At 38.5% G+C, this 27,051-nt stretch overlaps 1 protein-coding gene across 1 annotated transcript in view; it reads right to left on the minus strand.

Moving 5' to 3' along the window:
• Positions 1-27,051, minus strand: part of Col4a6 (collagen type IV alpha 6 chain) — a 334,867-nt gene that overhangs the window by 151,205 nt on the left and 156,611 nt on the right. The window lies entirely within an intron of this gene.

The following is a 27,051-nucleotide window of genomic DNA, read 5'->3' on the forward strand; positions in this document are numbered from 1 at the left end:
GGACAGCAACAATAGACATTTGGATGGAGGCAAAAGTCCAGGCAATCTCAGTTCTATACAAAGCAGTATAGGCAACTAAGAAATGCTCAGAGTGACAAAAATAGTCTTCCTTAGGGAAAAGCATTGCCAACTGGTCATCCAATTCCAAATGGTCAGCCCTGAAAAGACATATACAAGTGACATTATATAGATTGAGCAGGTTGTATTTATGAATCTATCTATCTATCTATCTATCTATCTATCTATCTATCTATCTATCTATCTATCTACATATAGATGCATATAACAACAATTAATTTTAAAGAAATCACGGAGGCATATACAGGTGCACTTGGAAGGAGGAGAGGAAAAGAGAAATGTTACAATTATATTATAAAAAGGAAAATAAATAATTTTTAAAAAGATAAAAATATAATAAAATAAAAGTGGCTGTGTGACATACACAAGACTGCAAGGACAGAAAGAACACAAAATATGTGTAACTATCTCTAATAAATATTTTTTACAGTGATTACATGCTACAATATCTTACCTGTATTTGTTAAATAAAACATCACAAACATACACATACACCCACAATGTAATTCTGTTCTTATCACTGTGCTGAATAATGATATACCTGGAACTGAAAGTAGGTCTTGGAAGATCTAACAAATTGGAGTTTTCTACACTTTTTTTTTCGTCATATGGTGGCTCATTCCTATAACTTTAGCACTTACCATGCTGAAGAAGGTAGCTTGCCTTGAATGAAGGACAGTCTAGGTTAGAAACTGAGACACTGTCTCAAAAGTAAAAAAAAAAAAAAAAAAAAAAAAAAGAACAGAAAAGAAAAGAAAAAGAAAAAGAAAAAGAAAAAACTAACAAAACTATACCTTTAAGACTGAGATGCCAAATCTTTTAGGTTCAGTCTCCATTTTGGAGAATCTGACCTACGACTGAACTCAGGTAAACTAACAGGCTGGTACCTATCACTAGTTTCCAAGTTGTTGGCCCCCCCAACAAAACCTGAGCCTAGCTCTGGTCTCTAGGCTAATCCCCAACATGACCAGAGTTTCCAGGTTATACCCTCAACAAATCTGCACCCCCAAGTTACAAGCCCACCCCTGCCTAACTACCACCAATCCAGAGGGGAGCAGAAGTTAAGTTTATGATATGACTCCCAATACCAGCCAATTGTGTTAAAGGCCACAGTAGCTTTCCAATTAGATGCTTACACACTTACCCCCTGCTTGCTGCTTACTATAAAGCCTTGCCACATAGACCTCCGTGGCTCCCCTTCCCCACCAAAACCATCCTGCTCGATGGCAGTGCACTGAAGAGGCCTGAGCTAGCTTGAGTAGAATAAAGACACTGCTGTGAGTTGCATCAGATCAGCTCCTGTCTGGTTTTTGAGGGGGGATCACTAACATTTCCCTGGGACTACAAGAACATCTATGAAAATTCGTATCACCATCTCAGAGAGATTTATTTTTGTCCGGGGATCTTTGGGCCAGAAATGTGCGGTTGTGAGGAACTACTACTACTACTACTACTACTACTAGCACTGCTACTACTACTACAACAAAATCCGTTAGTATCTTCAGGGACCAAAAAAAAAGGGACCAAGAAGTCAACACAGACACAAAAAAAGTCCCCTTGAGTATCATTATTAGCAAGAATAAGAATGTTCCAGGACACAAAGATGAGACAAAGGAAGTTTTCAAAGGGGGTTTCATGATGCTCAGCTCCATCACCTACATGCTTTTGGAATCTGCCAAGCTATTTAAACTCTGTAAATTATAGTTCAAACCTCTGCAAAATGGAGTTTTAAATAAGTAGCTTAAAGGCTGCTTTGAAATTTAAGATGAGATAAGCTAATGTTGTATTCTAGTAATTAGTGGGTTATGACAGCTGTACAGTCTTGTGAACATACTAAATCCCACTGAACTGAATGCCTTTAAAGGGTAAACTTCATGATCTGACACGTCTATCTCATTAAAAATTACATGAGACTACATACCTAGTACAACATATGACAGAGTCAAAGCTTTATTTATACATGGCAACAAAAATTACTAAATTATTTTTATATGTTACATTTATCATTGAATGATGATGGTGTTGATCAAAGAGATAGCAAAAATCATCTCTAGTAACTCTGACAAGATGTGATCTCCACAAACACTTCAATCCAGAAGAAGACATGAAGGGCTTGGGTAGAGTATTTCCCAGCGTACTCTAAGGTCTTATATCTCATCGCTAATAAAGAAGCTATCTATGTATCTATCCATGTATTATGTATCTACCCATGTATGTATGTATGTATGTATGCATGTATGTGTGTATATGTATGTATGTATGTATGTATGTATGTATGTATGTATATATGTATGTATATATCACCTGGAAGGCTTAAATATAAGACTGTGGCTCCCTAAAAGTTAAGAACTTGCAGCAATTAAGTTAATATTTAGAACGAATTTGAGTTGATTGGCAAGTTCAAATTTCAAGGAAGGGAAAATGCTGTTTTGAAATATATTACCAAAATTTCTCTCTACCTCCACCCCTAGTGAAAGAAATAGAAGCTAGGACCTAGTATATGCTATAAAAGTACTCTACTACTGAGTTTTATCAGCTGCTCTAATCATTATTCCTTTTAAAGTGAATACTTTGGATTTGTGAGTTCATTTCTTCCACTTTAGTTTTTCATGTAAGACCAATTACAATTTTCTATGCACTAGGTCAGAAACCATATAACAATATACAAATAGGCTGAATCACTTGGAAAGACAGTTATTTACTGTATATCAGATGTATAACAGCCAAGCAGGTATCTATGGTTTGGATGGCCATGGACTAGAATCGTATGGGTTTTATTTAAAACATTTGAAAGCCAAAGTGCAATTTGTCAAATTTTTGTACATGAGTGTTGAGAGCAAAAGGAAGATGCAATAATGTAATGCCATAGTTGACTTAGTTGATATAGTTAATGACTTGAATTATTATAAAAAAATAGCTATTCTGTTCTTGGTGGTAAAAGAAATTTGGATCAAAGATTCTATTTGGTAATCACCTCATTCTCATTCAAAATATTGATGAATTATGTTATTAAATCAACATCGAGATTTTTTGAATATCCATAAGTTTTCTAGTAAAACTTGACTTGTGTACTTTTTCTAATGTATTTTACTCAAGGTATCATGGTCTCAGGGCAAAATAAATTCCATTTGCAAATTTATAAAGATGTCCATAGTAACTGATAAATGTACAAAGTTTCTCAAAGTTCAAGATGCATAAAAATGGAGTTAATCCAGTACTATAAGAAGAGTGAATTGGTGTGCATTTTGTCAAATACAATAGATAAGCAAGATTCTCGTTAACATCTGGTTATCATCCAATTTCTCCTCCAAATTCAGGGGAAAGTATTGGAATGATCAATGGGTAGGAATGACTACTCCCTCCATTTTCTGATCTCCCCCCTTTTTTAATGAAAAAGGGAGTTCAAAAGTTAGTGTGTAACTCCTTCTGGAACCCTGTTCCCATGAGCCTCTAGTCATCCCCACCCTAGTTAAGATTTTTAATCCATGGTTTTTAAATGATCAATTTGGTCCTGATTTAATTTTGGTATTTGGTATCTGTCTAGGAAATTGTCCATTTCCTCCAGATTCTCCAGTTGTGTTGAGTATAGGCTTTTGTAGTAGGATCTGAAGATTTTTTGAATTTCCTGTTTCTGTTGTTATATCCCCCTTTTCATTTCTAATTTTGTTAATTTGGATACTTTCTCTGTGCCCTTTGGTCAGTCTGGCTAAGGGTTTATCTATCTTGTTGATTTTCTCAAAGAACAAGCTCCTGGATTTGTTGATTCTTTGTATGGTTCTCTTTGTTTCTACTTGATTGATTTCAGTCCTGAGTTTGATGATTTCCTGTCTTCTACTCCTTCTGGATGAATTAGCTTCTTTTTGTTCCAGAGCTTTCACGTGTACCATTAAGCTGCTAGTGTATGCTCTCTCCCGAATTGGAATACCCAAAACATAATCCACACATCAAATGATGTACAAGAAGAACGGAGGAGTGGCTTGGTTCTGAAAAGACTCAGTGTAGCAGTATAGGGCAAAACCAGAACAGGGAAGTGGGAAGGGGTAAATGGGAGAACAGGGGGAAGGAAGAGGGCTTATAGGACTTTCGGGGAGTGGGGGGCCAGAAAAGGGGAAATCATTTGAAATGTAAATAAGAAATATATCGAATAAAAATATAATTTAAAGAAAAGAATTGAATAAAAAAGAATCAAAATACATGTTTTTCCCCTAAGACACTCTTCCAGTCTCCTTTCATGCCCTTATCAGCTGCTCCTGGCCATTGGAAAATATTTTCTGTATATATGTATACATGTATATATGTGTATATGTATATATGTATATATGTATATATACACATATGCATATATATATATATATGTACGTATGTATCTCCAGACGTGTATCTTGTAGTGGGTAAAACTCTGCATAAGAAGGTCCAGAGCTACAACCACTCTGGAAATCAGTCTGGCGGTTCCTCCAAAAACTGGGCACCTCACTTCCAGAAGATCCTGCTATACCACTCCTGGGCATATACCCAGAGGATTCCCCACCATGTAATAAGGATACATGCTCTACTATGTTCATAGCAGCCCTATTTATAATTGCCAGATGCTGGAAAGAACCCAGGTATCCCTCAACAGAAGAGTGGATGCAAAAAAATGTGGTATATCTACACAATGGAGTACTATTCAGCCATTAGAAACAATGAATTCATGAAATTCTTAGGCAAATGGATGGAGCTAGAGAACATCATACTAAGTGAGGTAACCCAGACTCAAAAGGTGAATCATGGTATGTACTCACTAATAAGTGGATATTAACCTAGAAAACTGGAATACCCAAAACATAATCCACACATCAAATGAGGTACAAGAAGAAAGGAGGAGTGGCCCCTGGTTCTGGAAAGACTCAGTGAAGCAGTATTCGACAAAACCAGAACGGGGAAGTGGGAAGGGGTTGGTGGGAGGACAGGGGGACAGAAGGGGGCTTATGGGACTTTCAGGGAGTGGGGGGGCTAGAAAAGGGGGAAATAATTTGAAATGTAAATAAAAAATATATCGAATAAAAAATAATAATAAAAAAAGAAGGTCCAGAGCACAATACATATTAACCCTATCTCAAAGGTCTTAGAAGCCAGTAAAGGATATTAATGATAGTGTGAGTAACATTGACAATAACAGTTGTAGTATGGTAGTGACAATGGTTATTGAATGTTTAATGTGTGCTAAGCACTTTATACACGCCATCTCATTTAAGTTGCATTCTAAATATTAATTTGTTAATTCCCGCCACAAACAAATCAGGCCAAGCTCTTCTCTTCTTTAAGCAAAGATATGGGAAACTTGGTCCATAAAGGCAGGAGGAGAATCAAAGGAATCTTGAAAGTTAAGCCAAAATGGCTGTTTGTTTGTTTCCTGGTTTACTAAGAGAGAGAAAAACAAAACAAAAATTAAAATTTTCTTAGATTTATTTATTTTATTTTATGTATGTATGCAAATGCTTTACCTGGTACCTGTGGAGGTCAGAATAGCACAGCAGATCAAAAGAGGGCATCAAATCACGTGGAACTAGATCTATGGATGGCTGCACCCTGTAGGTGCTAGAATCAAACATGGTTCCTTTGTAAGTGTAGCAAGTGCTCTTAACCACTGAACCATCCCTCTTGCTCCAAAAAGGCTTTTCTAATGTTGAAGGCAGATTAAGTAAAATGAAAATAGAACTAGAAAGTCTAAATCCTATCTCAAATGACTGCTGACTTTTAAAACAAGAGAATGGTTAAAGGGAGAATATGAAAAATGGAGATTTTGATTATGAACAACCCTTCCAAGGAGCTACACAGGAGAAAGAGTTAAAAGTGTGTTTTGGCATGAATACCCAATAAATAATGAGAAAGATTTTACTCTATGTAGGTCAATATACTTACTGTCCCCTTTCCTTGTCTCCTCCCTCCTTTTCTTCCTTCCTTCCTTCCTTCCTTCCTTCCTTCCTTCCTTCCTTCCTTCCTTTCTTTCTCTTTCTTTCTCTCTCTCTCTCTCTCTCTCTCTCTCTCTCTCTCTCTTCCTTCCTTCCTTCCTTCCTCCCCTTTCTTCTCTCTTTCTTTCTTTCTCTCTTTCTCTCTTTCTTTCTTTCTTTCTTTCTTTCTTTCTCTCTCTCTCTCTTTCTTTCTTTTTTCTCTTTCTTTCTTTCTTTCTTTCTTTCTTTCTTTCTTTCTTTCTTCCTTTCCTCCCTTCTTTCTTTCTTTCTTTCTTTCTTTCTTTCTTTCTTTCTTTCTTTCTTTCTTTCTTTCTTTCTTTCTCTCTCTCTCTCTTTCTTTCTTTCTTTTTTCTCTTTCTTTCTTTCTTTCTTTCTTTCTTTCTTTCTTTCTTTCTTTCTTTCTTTCTTTCTCTCTTTCTTTCTTTCTCTCTCTTCCTCTCCTGTTATTTTTATCTGTCCCTCACTCACACTTGTGTGACACTTTCATCTGGTCATCATAATGAAGGAAAGTAATTTTAAAACCTTCTTCAGATCTTTGTCCCCAGCCAGACAAGACAGGCAACCCAAGGTACTGAGCTATCCCGAGTCTTAGTCCTCTGGGGACACAGACAACTGAGCTGCAGGCTGCCTCCTGCACCCAGGACCTGGGAGAGCAGCGATTCCCTCCATGTGCCAATCAGGTGCGGGTACTCGGCCCTGCAGAGAATGCAGAACCACCATCTTGGTCCCCAGCCTGACAGGACAGGCATCCCCAGGTACTGAGCTATCCAGAGTCTAAGACCTCTAGGGATGCAGACAACCTAGCTGCTGGCTGCTGCCTGCACCCAGGACCTGGGAGAGCAGCGGTTCCTCTGATACCATAGAAACCATGGACTCAACAGTTAAAGAAAATGCAAAATGCAAAAAGCTTGTAACCCAAAATATCCAGGAAATCCAGGACACAATGAGAAGACCAAACCTAAGGATCATAGGCATAGATGAGAGTGAAGATTTACAACTTAAAGGGCCAGCAAATATCTTCAATAAAATTATGGAAGAAAACTTCCCTAACCTAAAGAGAGAGATGCCCATGAATATACAAGAAGCCTACAGAACTCCAAACAGATTGTACCAAAACAGAAATACCTCCCATCACATAATAATAAAAACCAAAAATATACTAAACAAAGAAAGAATATTAAAGGCAGCAAGAGAAAAAGGCCAAGTAACATATAAAGGAAGACCTATCAGAATCACACCAGACTTCTCACCAGAGACTATGAAATCTAGAAGATCCTGGGAAGATCTCATGCAGACTCTAAGAGAACACAAATGCCAGCCAAAACTACTATACCCAGCAAAACACTCAATCACCATAGATGGAGAAACCAAGATATTCCATGACAAAACCAAGTTTACCCAACACCTTTCCACAAACCCAGCCCTACAAAGGATAGTAGGAGAAAAACAACAATACAAGGAGGGAAACTTCACCCTGGAAAAAGCAAGATAGTAACCTTCTTTCATCAAACCCGAAAGAAGATAACCAATCAAACTTAAAAAATAACATCAAAAATGACAGGAAGTAACAATCACTATTCCTTAATATCTCTTAACATCAATGGACTCAATGCCCCAATAAAAAGACATAGACTAACCGACTGGATACGTAAACAGGACCCTACATTTTGCTGCATACAGGAAACACACCTCAGTGTCAAAGACAAACACTACCTTAGAGTAAAAACCTGAAAGACAATTTTACAAGCCAATGGTCTCAGGAAACAAGCTGGAGTAGCCATTCTAATATCAGATAAAATTGACTTTCACCCCAAAGCCATCAAAAGAGACTGAGGGACACTTCTTGCTGGTCAAAGGAAATTACACCAAGAACTCTCAATCCTGAACATCTATGCTCCAAATGCAAGGGCATCCTCATTCATAAAAGAAACTTTACTAAATCTCAAAGCACACATTGCACCAAACGCAATAATTGTGGGTGACTTCAGCACTGCACCTCAATGGACTGATCAGGAAAACAGAAACTCAACAGGGACACAGTGAAACTAATTGAAGCTTTGGGCCAATTAGAGTTTATATATATATATAACTAAAGCAAAAGAATATACCTTTTTCTCAGCACTTCATGGTACCTTGTCCAAAATCGATCATATAATTGGTCACAAGACAGACCTCAACAAATATAAGAAGATTGAAATCCATGCTTCCTATCAGATCACTATGGAGTAAAAGTGGTCTTCAATAGCAACAAAAACAACAGAAAGCCCACATACACATGGAAACTGAACAATATTCTACTCAATGATACCTTGATCAAGGAAGAAATAAAGAAAGAAATCAAAGACTTTTTAGAATTTAACGAAAATAAAGACACAACATACCCAAATCTATGGGAAACAATGAAAGAGTGCTAAGAGGAAAACTCATAGCCCTGAGTGCCTCCAAAAAGAAAATGGAGAGAGCATACACTAGCAGCTTAACAACACACCTGGAACACAAAGAAGCTAATTCACCCAGAAGGAGTAGAAGACAGGAAATCATCAAACTCAGGGCTGAAATCAATCAAGTAGAAAAAAGGAGAACCATACAAAGAATCAACAAAACCAGGAGCTGTTTTTTTGAGAAAATCAACAAGATAGATAAACCCTTAGCCAGACTAACCAAAAGGCACAGAGACAGTATCTGGATTAACAAAATTAGAAGTATGTGAACCTATAAATATGATTATACTGTATATCCTGATCATTTTCATGTATCAATATAAAAATGTATCCATCTTATCTCTAACTCCCTTATACATTATTTTTAATGGCAAAATTGTTTTATATCAAATAGATACATTATACTTTATTTATTTATATAGTATACTGTTCCTAAATATTTTTGTGTTTTCACTATAGGATTTCATAAATAATGCCACAATAGGTATCTTATTGCTGATTCTTTATATTTATTTGATCTTCCATGTAATATGTAACCCCAAGGGAGAGTAATTTTGAAAATGTGTGTGTTTCTAAAGACTCAGGACATCACCAAAAATGAACATATTCTATTGCCTTTTGATCCATTTTCAAACACATTTGTTTTTTAATTTTATATTTTATAATATGTGTATGAATGTTTTGCCTGTGTGTGTGTGTGTGTGTGTGGTGCCTGGAGGGGTCAGAGAGGGTGTCTGATGCCCTAGAACTGGAATTGCAGATGACCTTGAGCCGCCATGTGAGCAGCCTGTACTCTTTAACCACTCAGCCATCTCTCCAGCCCTTCAGATAACATCTTAACATCAATGGGCTCGATTCCCCAATAAAAAGACATAGAATAACAGACTAGTATTAACTAGTATTAACTAGTATAAACAGGACCCTACATTTTGCTTCATACAGGAAACACCTCAGGTTCAAAGACAAACACTATCTTAGAGTAAAAAGCTGGAAAGAAATTTTACAAGAAAATGGTCTCAGAAAACAAGCTGGAGTAGCCACTCTAATATAAGATAAAATTGACTTTCAACCTAAAGTCATTAAAAGAGACACTGAGTGACACTTCTTGCTGGTAAAAGGGAAAATACACCAAGAAGAACTCTCAATCCTGAACATCTATGCTCCAAATGCAAAAGCACCTTCATTCATAAAGGAAACTTTACTAAAGCTCAAAGCACACATTGCAACTAACACAATAATTGTGGGTGACCTCAACACTCCACTCTCCTCAATGGACCAATCAGGAAAATAGAAACTAAACAGGGACACAGTGAAACTAATTGAAGCTTTGGACCAATTAGAGTTAACAGATATATATAGAACATTTCATCCTAAAGCAAAAGAATATACCTTTTCCTCAGCACCTCAATGCAATCCACTACATAAACAAACTCATAGAAAAAAACCACATGAACGTTTCATTAGATGCTGAAAAAGGATTTGACAAAATTCAGCATCCTTTCATACTGAAAGTCTTGGAAAGAACAGGAATTCAAGGTCCATACCTAAACATCGTTAAAGCAATATACAGCAAACCTGTAGCCAACATCAAACTAAATGGAGAGAAACTTGAAGCAATCCCACTAAAATCCAGGGACTAGACAAGGCTGCCCCCTCTCTCCATATCTTTTCAATATAGTACTTGTAGTTCTTGCTAGAGCAATTAGACAGCATAAGGAGGTCAAAGGGATACAAATTGGAAAAGAAGAAATCAAATCATCACTATTTGCAGATGATATTATAGTATACTTATGTGACCCAAAAAACTCCACCAGAGAACTTCTACAGCTGATAAACAACTTCAGCAAAGTGGCTGGTTATAAAATCAACTCAAGCAAATCAGTAGCCTTCCTATACTCAAAGGATAAACAGGCAGAGAAAGAAGTTAGGGAAATGACACCCTTTACAATAGCCACAAACAATATAAAGTATCTTGGTGTGACTCTAACCAAACAAATAAATGATCTGTATGAGAAGAACTTTAGGTCTCTGAAGAAGGAAATCGAAGAAGACCTCAGAAAACGGAAAAATCTTCCATGCTCTTGGATTGGCAGGATTAATATAGTTAAAATGGCCATCTTGCCAAAAGCAATACACAGATTCAACACAATCCCCATGAAAATCCCATCTCAGTTCTTAGTGTTAGAAAAAGCAATTCTCAAATTCATCTGGAATAACAAAAAACCCAGGATAGGTAAAACTATTCTCAACAGTAAAAGAGCTTCTGGGGAAATCAGTATCCCTGACCTCAAGCAATACTACAGAGCAATAATGTTAAAAACTGCATGGTATTGGCACAGTGACAGGCAGGTGGACCAATCGAATCGAATTGAAGACCCAGAAATGAATCCACACACCTATGGTCACTCGATCTTCAACAAAGGAGCGGAAAACATCCAGTGGAAAAAAGATAGCCTTTTCAACAAATGGTGCTGGTTCAACTGGAGGTCAGCATGCAGAAGAATGCGAATTGATCCATTCTTATCTCCTTGTACTAAGCTCAACTCCAAGTGGATCAAGGACCTCCACATAAAACCTGACACACTGAAACTAATAGAAAAGAAACTGGGGAAGACCCTTGAGAACATGGGCACAGGGGAAAAGTTCCTGAACAGAACACCAATAGTTTATGCTCTAAGATCAAGAATTGACAAATGGGATCTCATAAAATTACAAAGTTTCTGTAAGGCAAAGGACACTGTCAAAAGGACAAAACGGCAACCAACAAACTAGGACAAGATCTTCACAAACCCTACATCTGATAGAGGGCTAATATCCAATATATACAAAGAACTCAAGAAGTTAGACCCCAGGGAACCAAATAACCCTATTAAAAATGGGGTGCAGATCTAAACAAAGAATTTTCACCTGAAGAAATTCGGATGGCTGAGAAGCACCTTAAGAAATGCTCAACATCATTAGTCATTAGGGAAATGCAAATCAAAACAACCCTGAGATTTAACCTCACATCAGTCAGAATGACTAAGGTGATTGCAAAATGGTACAACCACTCTGGAAATCAGTCTGAAAACTGAATATGACACTTCCGGAGGACGCTGCTATACCTCTCCTGGGCATATACCCAGATAATTCCCCGGCATGCAATAAGGACACATGCTCCACTATGTTCATAGCAGCCTTATTTATAATAGCCAGAAGCTGGAAAGAACCCAGATATCCCTCAATGGAGGAAAGGATACAGAAAATGTGGTATATTTACACAATGGAATACTACTCAGCAATTAGAAACAATTAATTCACAAAATTTTTAGGCAAATGGTTTGATCTGGAAAATATCATCCTAAGTGAGGTAACCCAATCACAAAAGAATACACATGGAATGCAATCTCTGATAAGTGGATATTAATTAGCCCAGAAGCCCTGAATACCCAAGACACAATTAGCATTATAAAATGACTCCCATGAAGAAGTAGGGAGAGGGCCCTGATCCTGGAAAGGCCTGATCCAGCATTGTAGGGGAGTACCAGGACAGAGAAAAGGAGGGAGGTTATTGGAGAATGGTTGGAGAGAAGGCTTATGGGACATATGGGGAGGGGCGAACTGGGAAAAGGGAACGTGTTTGGAATGTAAACAAAGAATTTAGAAAATTAAAAAAAATGGTGGAAAGAAAAAAAAAAACCTTCTTCAGAGTTTAAATCTCATTTCCAGCTTAGGCCTTGGCCTCTCTACATAAGATACAAAGTTTAGGCTATATTATTCCTAAGGTGGCCTTCTGCCTGGACATCTGTCCTGTTTGTTTAAATGTCCTCTGTGTTTTCATATGGTAAACATTTCAGGAAGGGGACAAGGGATATTTGAGAACTTCCAATTTGGAAACGGGTGCCAAGTTCCCAGGCTGAGTTTGTTTTGTGTCATATTTCTTCCAAACTGTTTTTTTTTTCTACTGATGAGGACCAAGGGCCACTCTGGCCTGAGCTACAGGTGTGCAAGTTAGGGCAGCAGGTTCACCAGGTGAGTGGTTCAGGGCCACCCAGGGAGCATGGCAGAAAATATTATCACCTCAGTTGAGATCAGCTGTCAGAGCCCCTTATCTCAGAAGGTTGTCATTGACCTGAAATTCCTGATAGGCAGGCAGGCAGGCAGCATTGTGAGTTGTGAGGCTAGCTGCTGATGGGAGAAGCAGCAGTTTAGTAGGGGGTAGAGGAGGGAGTCTGCAAAGTGAGGCTGCTGAGAATACTAAATGCAGATTTCAGGCTTGGCTCACATTCCTGTTTTCAATCTTGCTGACTTCATGGAAGCAGTGACTGAGCAAGTCCAACTATGACCATGGGCTGGTCGTATGGTTGTAAATAGGGGAAGAAGGGATCAAGCTCTTTATCCTTATAGGAGTGGAGCTGGGAAGTCCTTCCTGTTATTGGGGCTCAATATTCCTTAAATTTTATTAAAAGCATGAAACTCAGGAAGAAGTTAAATTATTCTGGACAAATAACTGGAGCCACAGCTTTTTGATAACAAATTTTACTAGGTCACTCAACTCTCTGTCACAGGCTTCAAAAAGCCCATGGTAGGCACTTTGAGCCTCTGTGGGATTTCCCACTGCTAAGCCTCCCTCTGCTTTCTCCTGAGTTCTTTTTGGTACCTCTGTGGCTTGGGAGAGTAATATTAGGATCTATGTGGCTAGACAGGTTTGGGAACATATTTTAGTTCACGGAGTGCCTAAATAGGTTTTTAAGAATAACAAATGTTGTTCACCGTATATGTGGCTTTTTCACTGTATGCTTGGTTAATAATTCTTCAATTGTATTACAAAGACTTCTTATGTTTAACTTTTGGCTTCTTCCCTTCATTGAGCTTTATGAGATTTGAGGCTCCATTATTATGGCAAAGAGGCCCCTGTCTGGGGAACGTGTTTCGACCTGTGTCTTCTTTTTGTTTGCTTTCATTTTGTCTCTCTCTGGGGAAACCTGGCTCCTGAACCCTGGTTACCTCTTATTCCGTTTCGTGCTCCATAGCATGTTTCTTTATAGCTCGCTTCTTTGCTTGTAGCTTTATTGGCATTTGTCCCAGCAACATGGGAAAGGGACAGAAATCATTGACTCGTGTCAGCTCTGTGAGGGAATCCAACTAAAGCAGGAGAAAGTCAAGTCTCTACAATTACTTGAATGAGCAAACACATGCACAGGGACAGAAACCATTATTTCCTTGATATGAATGATAATAAATCATATACATTAATCTTCCTGTATGCTGAAGAAATGAGCATTTCTTTTGATTTTTTTTTCAAAAATAAAATAGTAACTCTACAGTATGTTCTTGCTGTGGTTACGGACCACATTAGTGTCACAAGGGGACTAATGTACTTGGTTGACTTTTTCCACAGAACCAAACTCTAAAATCTGTTTCATATGAAAAGAGACCCCCACGATGCTCCAAGCTCTATTTTTTATTCAACAACTCTACAACAAAATTCATTGAATAGGAAACAGATGGCTTTGGAGAAACCATTGAGTTGTTCTTCCTCCTTGGATACCACAGAAAATCTTTGGGCGGTTTAAGTGTTCCACAGAGAAAGGCTACCTCCCAGTCTACCTCAGTGATGTGGATTCCACTTGTCTTGAGGAATGGGATCAGTGGCAACTATACAATGCATTGAAGAGGTGAGAGGAATGTAAGGGAAAGGAACTAGCAGTCATTTTCAGAGCACTGAAAGTGTAAAAACATGACACATTCATCTACATAGAAGCCAAGCTCCACCACGTCACTAGTTCAGGTGAATGTATATGTGTGTTCTAATATAAGGTGGACTCATTCAGAGAAATTTAGCATCTGAACCCCAGACATTGTAAACCTCACTTTCTCTACATTACAGGCTTTGGACATGCCACCCAACAAACAAGGAGCCTAGTATTTGTCCTTGTATGTCTTTTCATTTCAATCCATCCTATTTTCCTCCTACCACCTCAACCTTCTTAAAGAGTTTCTTAATCATACCATACTATGCCGTATTGTACAAATCTCTCTGCTTTAGGGGGTCTTGTGTTCTGTGCTTTAAGACTTCTAACCATCTACATTACCAGGTAGGTAAGCACCGTCTCTTCACCAGGAAAGGCTTGGTGCTTGTAATATATTTGTACTGCCCACAGTGTCTACACCAATATTTAGTTCCCTGAACACTTTCATAAATGTTTGTCTAGAGGAACCACACATTATGCAATGAGGAAAATGAAATAGAGAATCTAGCCTAGGATATCCACCTTTGTAATTTTTTTAACTGGAAGAGGTCATTAAATAATTGGACAGGTGTCACATTTGTTAAAATAAAAACCCCTCTGAAAAGATGACAGTAAATCCAATTTCTGCAAAGTGATGCACATTTTCTCATTGACTTTTACTAGTGTGCAAGAAAGATGCTATGCAATTAATTTTGTTGAGCATCCTTGGAAGACTTCCATTAATACATGATCCCCCTCTGAAATAGATATCAAATAACTTCTCTGACACATATTCAGTAATTTCATCTCCATACTCTTAAGTCCATTTCACTGAATTCCATATAGTGAGTGGCCTGCAAAGAGGGAAAGACATGACGGGAACTGTAAGATGTGATATGATCCCTCCCCAAACTTCTCATCACAAAGGAAAACCAGGCTTTCCTTAAACACGAAATTCATTTATTTAGCCTTTAATAGAAATAATAGGAAATCTTTTAAAACGCAATGATACGATACGGTCCTAGTTGTATGAGTTACTACTCACTGGGGTAGAAAAAGAAAGGCAAATGATTTGTTAGTGTTAGCATCTGTTCTGTGTCTAAGCATGTTTTCTTCACTCCAAGTATTCTTCCATTCACAATAGTCTAAGCACTGTGGATGAGGCAGGGAGTTGTGATTATTATGGGCATGGTTTAAGAACCATTCGACATAGTAGGGAGAACAAGAAGCTTGGGGATGAGATACTTGGTTCAGAGCCCCAGCTATGTCACTTGAAGGAAGCCCTAGGACGTCTCTTAACCTTTCAGATACTTTTCCCAATTTGTTGGTTGCCGATTTGTCCTTTTGATGGTGTCCTTTGCCTTACAGAAACTTTGTAATTTTATGAGGTCCCATTTGTCAATTCTTGCTCTTAGAGCATACGCTATTGGTGTTCTGTTCAGAAACTTTCTCCCTGCAACGATGTCCTCAAGGGTCTTCCCCAGTTTTTTTTCTATTAGCTTCAGAGTGTCTGGCTTTAGGTGTAGGTCCTTGATCCATTTGGATTTGAGCTTAGTACAAGGAGACAAGGATGGATCAATTCGCATTCTTCTGCATGCTGACCTCCAGTTGAACCAGCACCATTTGTTGAAAAGGCTATCTTTTTTCCATTGGATGTTTTCAGCCCCTTTGTCGAGGATCAAGTGGCCATAGGTGTGTGGGTTCATTTCTGGATCTTCAATCCTGTTCCATTGATCCTCCTGCCTGTCACTGTACCAATACCATGCAGTTTTTAACACTATTGCTCTGTAGTATTGCTTGAGGTCAGGGATACTGATTCCCCCAGATTTTCTTTTGTTGCTGAGAATAGTTTTAGCTATCCTGGGTTTTTTGTTGTTCCAGATGAATTTGATAATTGCTCTTTCTAACTCTGTGAAGAATTGAGTTGGGATTTTGATGGGTATTGCATTGAATCTGTATAGTGCTTTTGGCAAAATGGTCATTTTAACTATATTAATCCTGCAGATCCATGAGCATGGGAGGTTTTTCCATTTTTTGAGGTCTTCTTTCATTTCCTTCTTCATAGTCTTGAAATTCTTGTCATAAAGATCTTTCACATGTTTGGTAAGAGTCACCCCAAGATACTTTATACTGTTTGTGGCTATTGTGAAGGGGGTCATTTCCCTAATTTCTTTCTCAGCCTGCTTATCCTTTGAGTATAGGAAGGCTTCTGATTTCCTTGAGTTGATTTTATAACCTGCCACTTTGCTGAAGTTGTTTATCAGCTGTAGGAAGCACCTTCATATTTAACATGGGAAGCATATTCCCAGATTTGTCTTGAATGTCTTTTTCAAATTACAATTTGTAACATGGATGCTGGATCCAACCTTCCCAAACTTGAAATCCTATAATCTTTCAATAAATAAATGAATATACAATTTTATGTATATGGGCATATGGGTTTTAATTTTGTTTTTACCTTCTGACCACAGTTTCTTCTCCCTTCTCTCCTTCCAGTCCCAGTTTCTACCTTCTATCTTCCCCACTTCCATCTACCCCCTCCTTCATTTCTATTAAAAAAAAGGCAGGCTTCCCAGGGATATCAATCAAACATGGCACATCAAGTTGCAGTAGACTAGGCACCTCCCATCATATTAAGGCTGAACAAGGCAACCTACTATGAGGGAAAGGATTCCAGAAGCCAGCAAAAGAGTCAGAGACAACCCCTGCTTTCACTGATAGGATTTCTACAAGAAGTCTAAGCTACAAAACTGTAACATATACATAGAAGGCATAGGCCAATCCTGTGCAGGCCCCCTGGTTGGCAGTTCAATCTCCTTGACTCTGAGCCCAGGTTAGTTGATTCTCTGTGTTTTCTTGTGGTGTCCTTGACACCTCTGAATCCTAAAATCCCTTTTCTCTGTCTTCTGAAGGTTTCTTCAAGCTCCACCTAATGTTTGGGTCTGAGTCTCAGCATTGGTTTCCAACAGCTGCTGAGTAAAGCCTCTCTGATGACAATTAGGATTCTGTAATCTTTAAAAAGTATATTTTCTATCCTATTTTAACTTCTCTATGTTGCTTTATGTGAAGTTGTCAGGTGAGGCTTCAAGTTTGGCTATGTTACTATTCTGTATGGAAAGCACAAACAATCTGGTGATTGCTATTTTTCTCTTACACCGAGTTCTTTTGCTTGTATACTGCCCCCCCTACCCACGACGAAGTTTAAGTATGGTTTATGCCACAGCTTCTCAAATGGTGGGTTGTAACTTAATGTGGAGATTGGGAAAATCTGACAAAAGTGAAAAAGGTTTATGAGTTCATAAAGACTAAAAACATTTAATTCAGAATCAAATACATAATTAATCTAAGATGTCACTAGCAGCACTAACCTTTGTGGATAACACACCTTCACTACAGTCTAGATTCTGAACACACAACACTTGCACTAGGTCTTGAGCATGCCACACAATGCCAATGGATGCTCTCTGAATCACCTCAGCCCATGGTCACGATTACTATATGTTATGAATTGCAGTGTTCTCATATACATACAAAGGTGTTTGTTCTTACATAATGGTTTAATTATAAGACACAAAGATTTTAAATATTTTACCATCATTCTTCAGCATGCATCCTTGGATTTACTGTGGCAAAATGCTTGATTTTATAATTTATGCTTAAGTTACTGACTTTAGTTTCATAAAGGGTTATTAATTGAATTTTGGCTTAGGATTAGGATATTATTTCCAAGAATCTTTGAAATGGCTGTACACACACTTCTTTGTACTATTTATGTGAAATGGCCTTTCTCAGCATTGACAATTAAAAATTAAAATATCCATCAGCTCTAAAGAAAACGTTGAAGATGCTCTATAGATTATTTACATGTCTGATTACTAGGGAAGGGCATATTTTGGCTTACAGTTCTAAGGGTACAGTCTCTCATGGTAGAGAGGGTGTGGAGGCAAGGACAATAGGTTGGTGGTCACATTGTTTCCACAATCTTCATTCTCAGATTGTCTCCTCCTTTTTATTCTACCTCTCAGGTAGGGTGGGTCTTCCAAACACCATTCACCTAGATCGTCCCTCACAATCATTCATCATAATATATACTGCAGTACCAAATATCCAGCAAAGATTTGCTTTTTATATAAAACTAATCAAGCAAACCCATCTAATTATTATTGCAAATTTGCTTTAATCTTTAATAAATAGTGAAATAATATATATAAGGAATTGTTTTAAGGTAAGAGTCTTCATGATTGTATATTATATATAATATATACATATAATCATATACCATGTATTACACATCATATATTACACATTACATAATATACAACATATAATGTATAATGTATAATACATAATTTATAACATATGATATATAACGTATATATAGAATATAGAATATAGATTTTAGATTAGAGATTATAGATTATAGATGACTGAGTTAAAATTTTCTTGGGCAAAAAGGGGACATGAGTAGAAAACAGATAATTTAAGCCTGGAGTCTCTAAAACCCTTTGACTAAACAACCCCTTCAGTTAATGAAAAGTAACTTGGGAGTTGGTATGTAGTGTCAAAGTATAGGGCTTATCTGGAACACATAAATTAACTAGGCTCAATGCCTAGCATTAAAGGCATGTTTCTTTGATGCATGTATATTTGATAACAAATTATTAGTAATTATATAAATCATATATTTGTTCTTCTACTCTCTGTACATGCCCATGATATACATACATATAAGATGAAATAGCATGTTACATATCTTGGGGAGTGAAGTGGAAATTTCTGCTTTCTTTGGAGACCTAGTTGAATCATGTGATGTTCTGGTGGAAGCTGTCTTGTGAGAAGATGTTTTGCTGAAGCAGACACGTGAAAGGGCATGTGATGTTTTTCTGGAGCGGACCCTTAGTGTGGCACATGATGTTTGGAAAGAGTATAAATGGAACCCCGCAAACAGAGAGAGGTCACTTGTGCAGCGCTTCACTTCTCTGTATGCTGTGTAATACTTCACCTCTCTTGCTTCTTTGCTGGTCTTCATGACTTAGAGAGAAAGGAACCAACGAAATTCTCATGCTATTCTGGCTGATTCTTGCCTCTTCCATGGACACATGCCAATTTGGTGGAGCCTTGTGGTTTTTGCTGGATTGAGCCATTGCTCAATTCACGTTTGGTGTTTGCTATTGGACTGGACTGCTGGTATCCTGATGACAAAAAGTGGAATTGCCTGCAAAGAACTATTTCTAAACAGTTCCAAGAACCCCCTTTCCTATTAACTGTCTTTCTCCCCAACCTCTAGTTGGTGAGTTAGAAGGGAGGTTGAAGCATTAGAGAACCCAAAATAAAATAGGTGTAGAAAAATCTAAGCCTACAGGGTACTGTTCCAGTTAGGATTTCTATTGCTGTGCTGAAACAACAGGACCAATAGCAAGTTGAGGAGGAAAGTGTTTATTTGGCTTACACTTCTCTATCACTGTTCAGCACCAGAGGAAGTCAGAACAGGAACTCAAGCAGGGTTGTGACCTGGAGGCAAAGAGTTGGTGCAGAGGCCATGGAAGGTGCTGCCTATGGCATGCTTAGTTTGCTTGCTTATAGAAGTCAAGACCACCAGCCCAGTAATGGCTCTATTCACAATTGACTAGGTCCTACACCAGCAATCACTAATTAAGAAAATGCCCTGTAGGCAGCCAGATTTTACAGAGGCATTTTCTTTTCTTTTTTTTTAATTCGATATATTTTTTAATTTACATTTCCAATGGTTTCCCCTTTTCTAGCTCCCTACTCCCCGAAAGTCCCATAAGCCCCCTTCTCTCCCCCTGTCCTCCCGCCCACCCCTTCCCACTTCCCCGTTCTGGTTTTGCCCTATACTGCTTCACTGAGTCTTTCCAGAACAAGGGGCCACTCCTCCTTTCTTCTTGTACCTCATTTGATGTGTGGATTATGTTTTGGGTATTCCAGATTTCTAGGTTAATATCCACTTATTAGTGAGTGCATACCATGATTGATCTTTTGAGTCTGGGTTACCTCACTTAGTATGATGTTCTCCAGCTCCATCCATTTGTCTAAGAATTTCATGAATTCATTGTTTCTAATGGCTGAATAGTACTCCATTGTGTAGATACACCACATTTTTTGCATCCACTCTTCTGTTGAGGGATACCTGGGTTCTTTCCAGCTTCTGGCTATTATAAATAGGGCTGCTATGAACATAGTGGAACATATATCCTTATTACATGCTGGGGAATCCTCTGGGTATATGCCCAGGAGTGGTATAGCAGGATCTTCTGGAAGTGATGTGCCCAGTTTTCGGAGGAACCGCCAGACTGATTTCCAGAGTGGTTGTACCAATTTGCAACCCCACCAGCAGTGGAGGAGTGTTCCTCGAGGATGTGCAGAGGCATTTTCTTAATTGAGGTTCCCTCCTCTCTGATGACGCCAGCTAGTGCTGAGGTGATATAAAATTAGCCAGGACAGGTAGTATCCTCTTCCCTTCTGCCATTCCTTCTTTTCTTCCTTTGCTCTGAATAAAACTTGGGGCCTCAAAATGCTGTCTTGCATCTACTCCCTTTCAAACCACCACACCTCTAGCCTTAGAATCCTAGTATCTTTCTATATTTTCTTACTATAATCTTTTTTTTAAAAATTTTTTTATTCGATATATTTTTTGTTTACATTTCAAATGATTTCTCCTTTCCTGGCTCCCCACTCCCCAAAAGTCCCATAAGCCCTCTTACCTACCCCTGTTTCCCCATCCCCCCTTCCCACTTCCCTATTCTGCTATTGCCCTATACTGCTGCACTGAGCCTTTCCAGAACCAGGGGCCACTCCTCCTTTCTCCTTGTACCTCATTTGATGTGTGGATTATGTTTTGGGTATTCCAGTTTTCTAGGTTAATAACCACTTATTAGTGAGTGCATACCATGATTCACCTTTTGAGTCTGGGTTACCTCACTTAGTATGATGTTCTCCAGCTCCATCCATTTGTCTAAGAATTTCATGAATTCATTGTTTCTAATGGCTGAATAGTACTCCATTGTGTAGATATACCACATTTTTTGCATCCACTCTTCTGTTGAGGGATACCTGGGTTCTTTCCAGCTTCTGGCTATTACACATAGGGCTGCTATGAACATAGTAGAGCATGTATCCTTATTACACGCTGGAGAATCCTCTGGGTATATGCCCAGGAGTGGTATAGCAGGATACTCCGGAAGTGACAAGCCCAGTTTTCTGAGGAACCACCATACTGAGTAATCTCTAAAGACAAATTTGTACCTACAAATACTCAGATAAGTATCATGACTCTTGGACTTTTCATCAGTTAGAGATGTATTCAAACATTACAAGAATGGGGTTATGCTGAAGCAAGAGTGAATTTCAAAACTAAAACTGTAGACAGAATGATTCCTAAGCAAGGCAGGAGAGACTGTATATAGCAAGCCCTGCGACTATCTTTAAATAATTCAACTTCAGTGTTAAGAGCCTCTGGTAGCAGCAGGAAAGAAACGATGGCTGGGGCTGGGCAGTTGCAGACATAAATCAATGATAAAGGACACTTGCTTTGCATTTGTGGAGCCTTGGATTTGAACTACTGTACCCTCAAACAAACAAACAAACCAAACCACCACTGTCTGTGACTTCATATTGAGCCAGCTTCTGAAAGCCACCCAAGAGGCTAGATACTGTCAAGAATTGTTCTTCATATCTCAACGAAATACTAGAAAGCACTATAAGACACTCCAGGGCAAACACAACTTCAGAGCAGAGTGTGTCTAATTAAGTTAGATCAAGGGAAGTGGTAGGTACTTAGAGATCCATCCCACAATCCATTGTTCTCATTTTACTTAGAAGTATTCCAAAACCCTTCGAGGAGACAGCAGTAGTTGGCTTAGACTACTTAGGACTTTAGAGACCCAAAGCATTCTGTCTTTACAACTATGTTATTTACCTACCCCTTCAGCTTCATGGCTTCTTTTTAGTGGGAGTCTCCCTCCCAGTAAAAAAAAATAAACTCCATACATGTTCCAATATGATCAGAGACATGATTAAGATCATCTGTGAACATCTGCTTGGCTATGAGAATGCACCTTGAGCCAGAGCACAGACACTAACTTTTAAGTTTATCATCAATTACCCTGAACTTAAATAACCATATGTTACTACTGAAGGGCCTGCCCAACCTGCCTTCCCTACTGCTACCAAGTAGACACTTCCCTGCTCAGACTCGATTTCCCCTACTCCCCAACAAGGGGAAGAAACAAGTGAAATGGAAGTTCTTCAAATTTGCACAAGATTGAGAGGCTTTAAGGGAAAAGTTGGTGCCAAGGAGAGTCAATGTCAAAAAAACCATGATTTAAGAATGCTCTTATCTTGGTGGAAGAGCAGAGTGCTGGTAGTTAAAGGAAACTCTTGTGACAAAATCTCTTGTAAGTATAAAATAAGAAGTGACCAGAATAAAGAAAAGCCAAAGGAAAATAAAAACCCCAGAGGAGTTAGGGAAAGCAAACAGTAAGAAGCAGAATGTGAAGCCCTAACAACCAGTGAGATCCAACGAACATGAGGAAATGCCTGCATCAGATCCTCAGTTGTGGTGTTGCTGTGTGCTTTCTGCATAGGAGACAGTGTGGCATTATAGAGATCTCACAGCTAACCCAGGACATGTTAAGCCCGACTGGAACTATACACACTCATTCGTTCAGTCTTTTATGAAACAGATTATCTTGAGAAACCAGGAATGGCTGCTAGGTTTCCTGAGTAAGCTACTGTTTGGTGTGCCATTCACAGAGAATGCTTGGATTTCCCCCAAGTAAGGGTAATTCATTCATTTTATCCTTTAGGAAGTCATATCCTACCCAGCTTGAGAGTTTACGAAGTGAGAGTTTCCCAAATGGCTCATGTTCTTCTTGTCAATGTGCATCCTTCTACTGCTGCTTCTCCTGTCATAGAATATGTTTGCCATGGTGTTCAGAACCCTGATGCATTGCCCACTAGTTGATCAACTTGTTCTCCTGGGAACGGCTGGTATTCCTTGTATAGGCTGACTTCTGCTGTGGCTACAAAGACATCTCTCCACTTTCTTGTGAACTAGTCAATTGCTTTGTTAATCTCTCCTTCCTCCCCGTGCACCCTGCATACTCCTGCCTTTAACTTACTACCTTCTCTATTGTTTCATCACCATCTTGTTAAGTTTGATGTTAGTGATCCTTTAGATACTGTGGATAGTGAGGACTATACCATGGTGCACATAAACACCAGAAATCTGTGAAAACAGGTAAAACTGAAATAAGATTAACAACAGCAACAACAACAATAACAGCCAACCTACTCGTATTCCTAATTTCAGATGAATACACCGTAACAAGCAACAATAAGCAATAATGCAGAAGCAGCTTCAAATCCTGTAAAGGTAAAATGAAGGGGATGAATCTGACAACGTAAAATGTTTTGGTTAATCAAATGGCAGGAACATAAAATAAAAATTAAACGGAGAGAGTAACTCAAAAGAATGCTTCTTCTGGATAACAAAAACTTATTCCCATGAAAGAGATGTGAAAGTTAAATATTAAATGTAAATTTAAATATCCAGTTTTGTTTTAAAGGCAACAATTTTTACTTAACACAAGGCCATATATGCCATCATTTAATAATTGCCATTTTTATGGTAGGCAAAACTTTCCGTGTAACAGGATTTAAGCAAGTGATGCAGTACAGTCCCTAAGAAAAGAAACACAGCGATGCTTTAGATGTAGAAAGTGCAGTTCCCCCACATTTGGCTAAAGCTTTTAACCAGGCATGGCATAATTTGAAGACATCAGTTCACTCTAGTTGCAGCCAAAAAAGGATAGATTCCTGTTTGTAGGCATGTGAGGTGTTGTGGAAATGTCCCAGTCAGTTCAAGAGGCCTTTGGCAAAGGAAAGTACACACTGCCCAGCAAGTTATGTAGCTTATATCTCTTCAGGGCAGGAGGCGCCTGCCAGGAGCTGCAGCATTGCTCAGGAGTTGATCCAATCTCCTGCTCCCCTCCCAGCTGGAGAGGAACAGCTTGAAATCCAAATGGGGCTGTCTGCTCAGCTAAGGAAAACAGTCTCAAATCTTTCTGACATCTGCACAAAAGCGGACCGAGAGTTGTCCCACATGGTTAATAGTGCTGAGGCCACATTAAACAACCCTGCTTGGCCCTGGGAACTTCAGAGGCCTGGGAGGGGGACAAAACAGGATGCAGTGGTTTTGTGGCCTTAAGCACTTAGGACCACAGCTTGTGTCAAGAGCATGGGCCTTACCTGTTTGCAAAATTATAACATTCTTGCTCTTGACTCATAAAATTCAGGTTGGTGCATTTCAGTAACACTGATAAATAGTCTCAGAAATCTTAGAGATCACAAAGAAACATTAAGGACACGTTTACCTGTGCACTCTATGTCTTCTAAATGCCCCAAAGCAACTCTGCACAGTGATAGTCCATTTTCCCATATCTCTGTTCCATCCGACCACACATGTTTGCAAGTGAGAGGCCAGACTTGAGCTCCAGATGTTTGGAACCTTAATTAGGGCTCCTCACGAAATCTTGAAAAAAATTTAAACTTCAGCCAAGGATAAACAGTGGGGTAGCTCCAGGCCTGTTGCTCCTGGTGTAGGGTGGCCCCCATTTCAGATCAATGCGACCAATAGACTCAGGGCTCTCTGGTTTCCTGATTGCAGAAGGCCACTCATCATTTTCTACTCACCACAATCCATCAGGATTTTGTTAAACTTCACATTGTATCTACTTCCACAAAGGTCATTTTTATTTAACATTTCCTCACAGTGGTAAGAATCATCACCTCAAAAAACCAGTTAGAGGATATGTGCAGGAAATTCATAGAAGACTGGCAAACTTTCAGTAAATATGTGGACATATGCTGAGATTCACAGATTGTCAGTGAATGGGGATAAATATCACTCAGATTAGCAAAACTGTCAAGTACCTAGCAAAACTGTGGCAACACTCACACACAGAGACAAAGTGAATGGGGGAAATTTGAAGATACTTTCTGAGGGTAATTTCTCCAGTAGTTTTGAAAGTTAAAACATATATGTAATAATTCTTATCTTCAGTATTTATGTAGCTATCAGGACTAGGAAGTCAGTTTAAGTATTGCCAAGAAAGCATTGCCTTTATGGAGTGACAAAAATACAGAACAAAGTGAAGTCACTAGAAAAAGAACTAGAGATAGAAGAAAAGTTCTTAAGGATAACACACACACACACACACACACACACAAATAAATAAATAAATAAATAAATAAATAAATAAATAAATAAATAAACCAGTGAAACCAAACAACCAAACCAAAAACCAAACTAAAAACAAACAACCTCCCCCACAAACACTTTTCAATTCTATTTGGAAAATAGAATTTAAAAAATGGAGAGTGGCTGTATAGACATGTACACAATATTGATTATACATAGAAGAATGTCACAAAAACAGTAGTGGTACTAAGAAATCATCAGGTGAGCCTTTGATTTGTCTCTACTTCTAGCACACTGATTAAAAGTCATTTGGTGCCAGTGAGATGGTTCAGTGGCTAGAGGTGCTTTCTGCCAAGACTGACATCCTGAGTTCCATTCCTATGACCCAAATGGTATAAAGAGAGAAATCACTCCCAGTTGTTATTCTCTGACCTCCACATGCATGAAGTGCCCTCCAACAAAATAAATCAATGCAATAAAAATCCTTTTAAAAGAACGCATTGGCCTTGCTGGCTACAATGAACATAGATTCACTAAGAAGACAGGAAGAGTTTTTGAGTGAGTGAAGTGAACAGGTAAGAAAGACATCAAAAGGGATCTGCCATTAGTTTGCTGTATGACCCCCCCAGGACGTCATTGTCCCTCTAACTTTGTTTCCTCTGTACAATCAGTAGAAAGATGAAGAGCTCTCTAAAATGCATTCCTTTTCTGATAGCTTATGATTCTCTAAGTTCATGTCCGTAAGGTATAATGGGCATGGTCCTTTCAGATAAAGAGATGGCTTTTTATGCTGTTCCTTCAGATTCTGGCAGAGTTTGACATTTCACTTTACTGCAAATGGAAGATAATGGAAGAGTAGGTGGAACGGTCACCATGTTCCCTGTTTGACTATGTTTTTGAAGGGTTGGTTGACCTCTCTATGCTACTACCTTCCTTAGACAGTATAAGCTCTTTGGTTCAGTTGACTCTGATGAGAATGCAAACATAACATTATCCTAGAAGTTAGATAATCTGAAATTTACACAGCAGCCTTAAGTTATGAGGAATATCTATAATTTTAGTTGAATAAATGTCCTTGAATACATTTTCTATGTTATATACTAAAGATTCAGGATTATTTGGTAGAAATCACATCTTGGCTAAGTGTATATAGGGAGTAAGGGAAAAGTGTTGTGTTTATTGCAATTCACATGGCAGTTTCTATAGATTTGTAAAATGTATTTTAAAGCATACCTTTTATTTTAATAGAGTATCTGCAAACCATTTTTATAGTTGCCTGTGTTTCTGGACTTTACAGCTTCCCTGTATTCTTAATTCTATCCCCAGTAAGTCAATGATTTGGGACAAGTTGCATCCCAATCTGTAGATAAAAACTGGATCACCTGCTCCCTAGAGTGGCAGGGAGAAAGTAAGTGGATATAAATGAGCTATGAAATTCTCCACATATCTACAAACATCATCATAATGTTTCTGGTTCTGTACAAACTAACGAGCTTTTGGAGACATTCCAACAACACTGTGGGGGAGCCTTGGCATTAAGTCAGTGATGGAAACCTCTTCACAGTCCCTCAGAGATTTGACCACTTTCTTTTTGCTTATTTCCAGTGGGCAAAGTGTTTTCCAGCTCATTCTCAGCACTTTGCTTTTGC

The sequence above is a fragment of the Apodemus sylvaticus genome, chromosome X, assembly GCF_947179515.1.
Source record: "Apodemus sylvaticus chromosome X, mApoSyl1.1, whole genome shotgun sequence".
NCBI classification, from domain to species: domain Eukaryota; kingdom Metazoa; phylum Chordata; class Mammalia; order Rodentia; family Muridae; genus Apodemus; species Apodemus sylvaticus.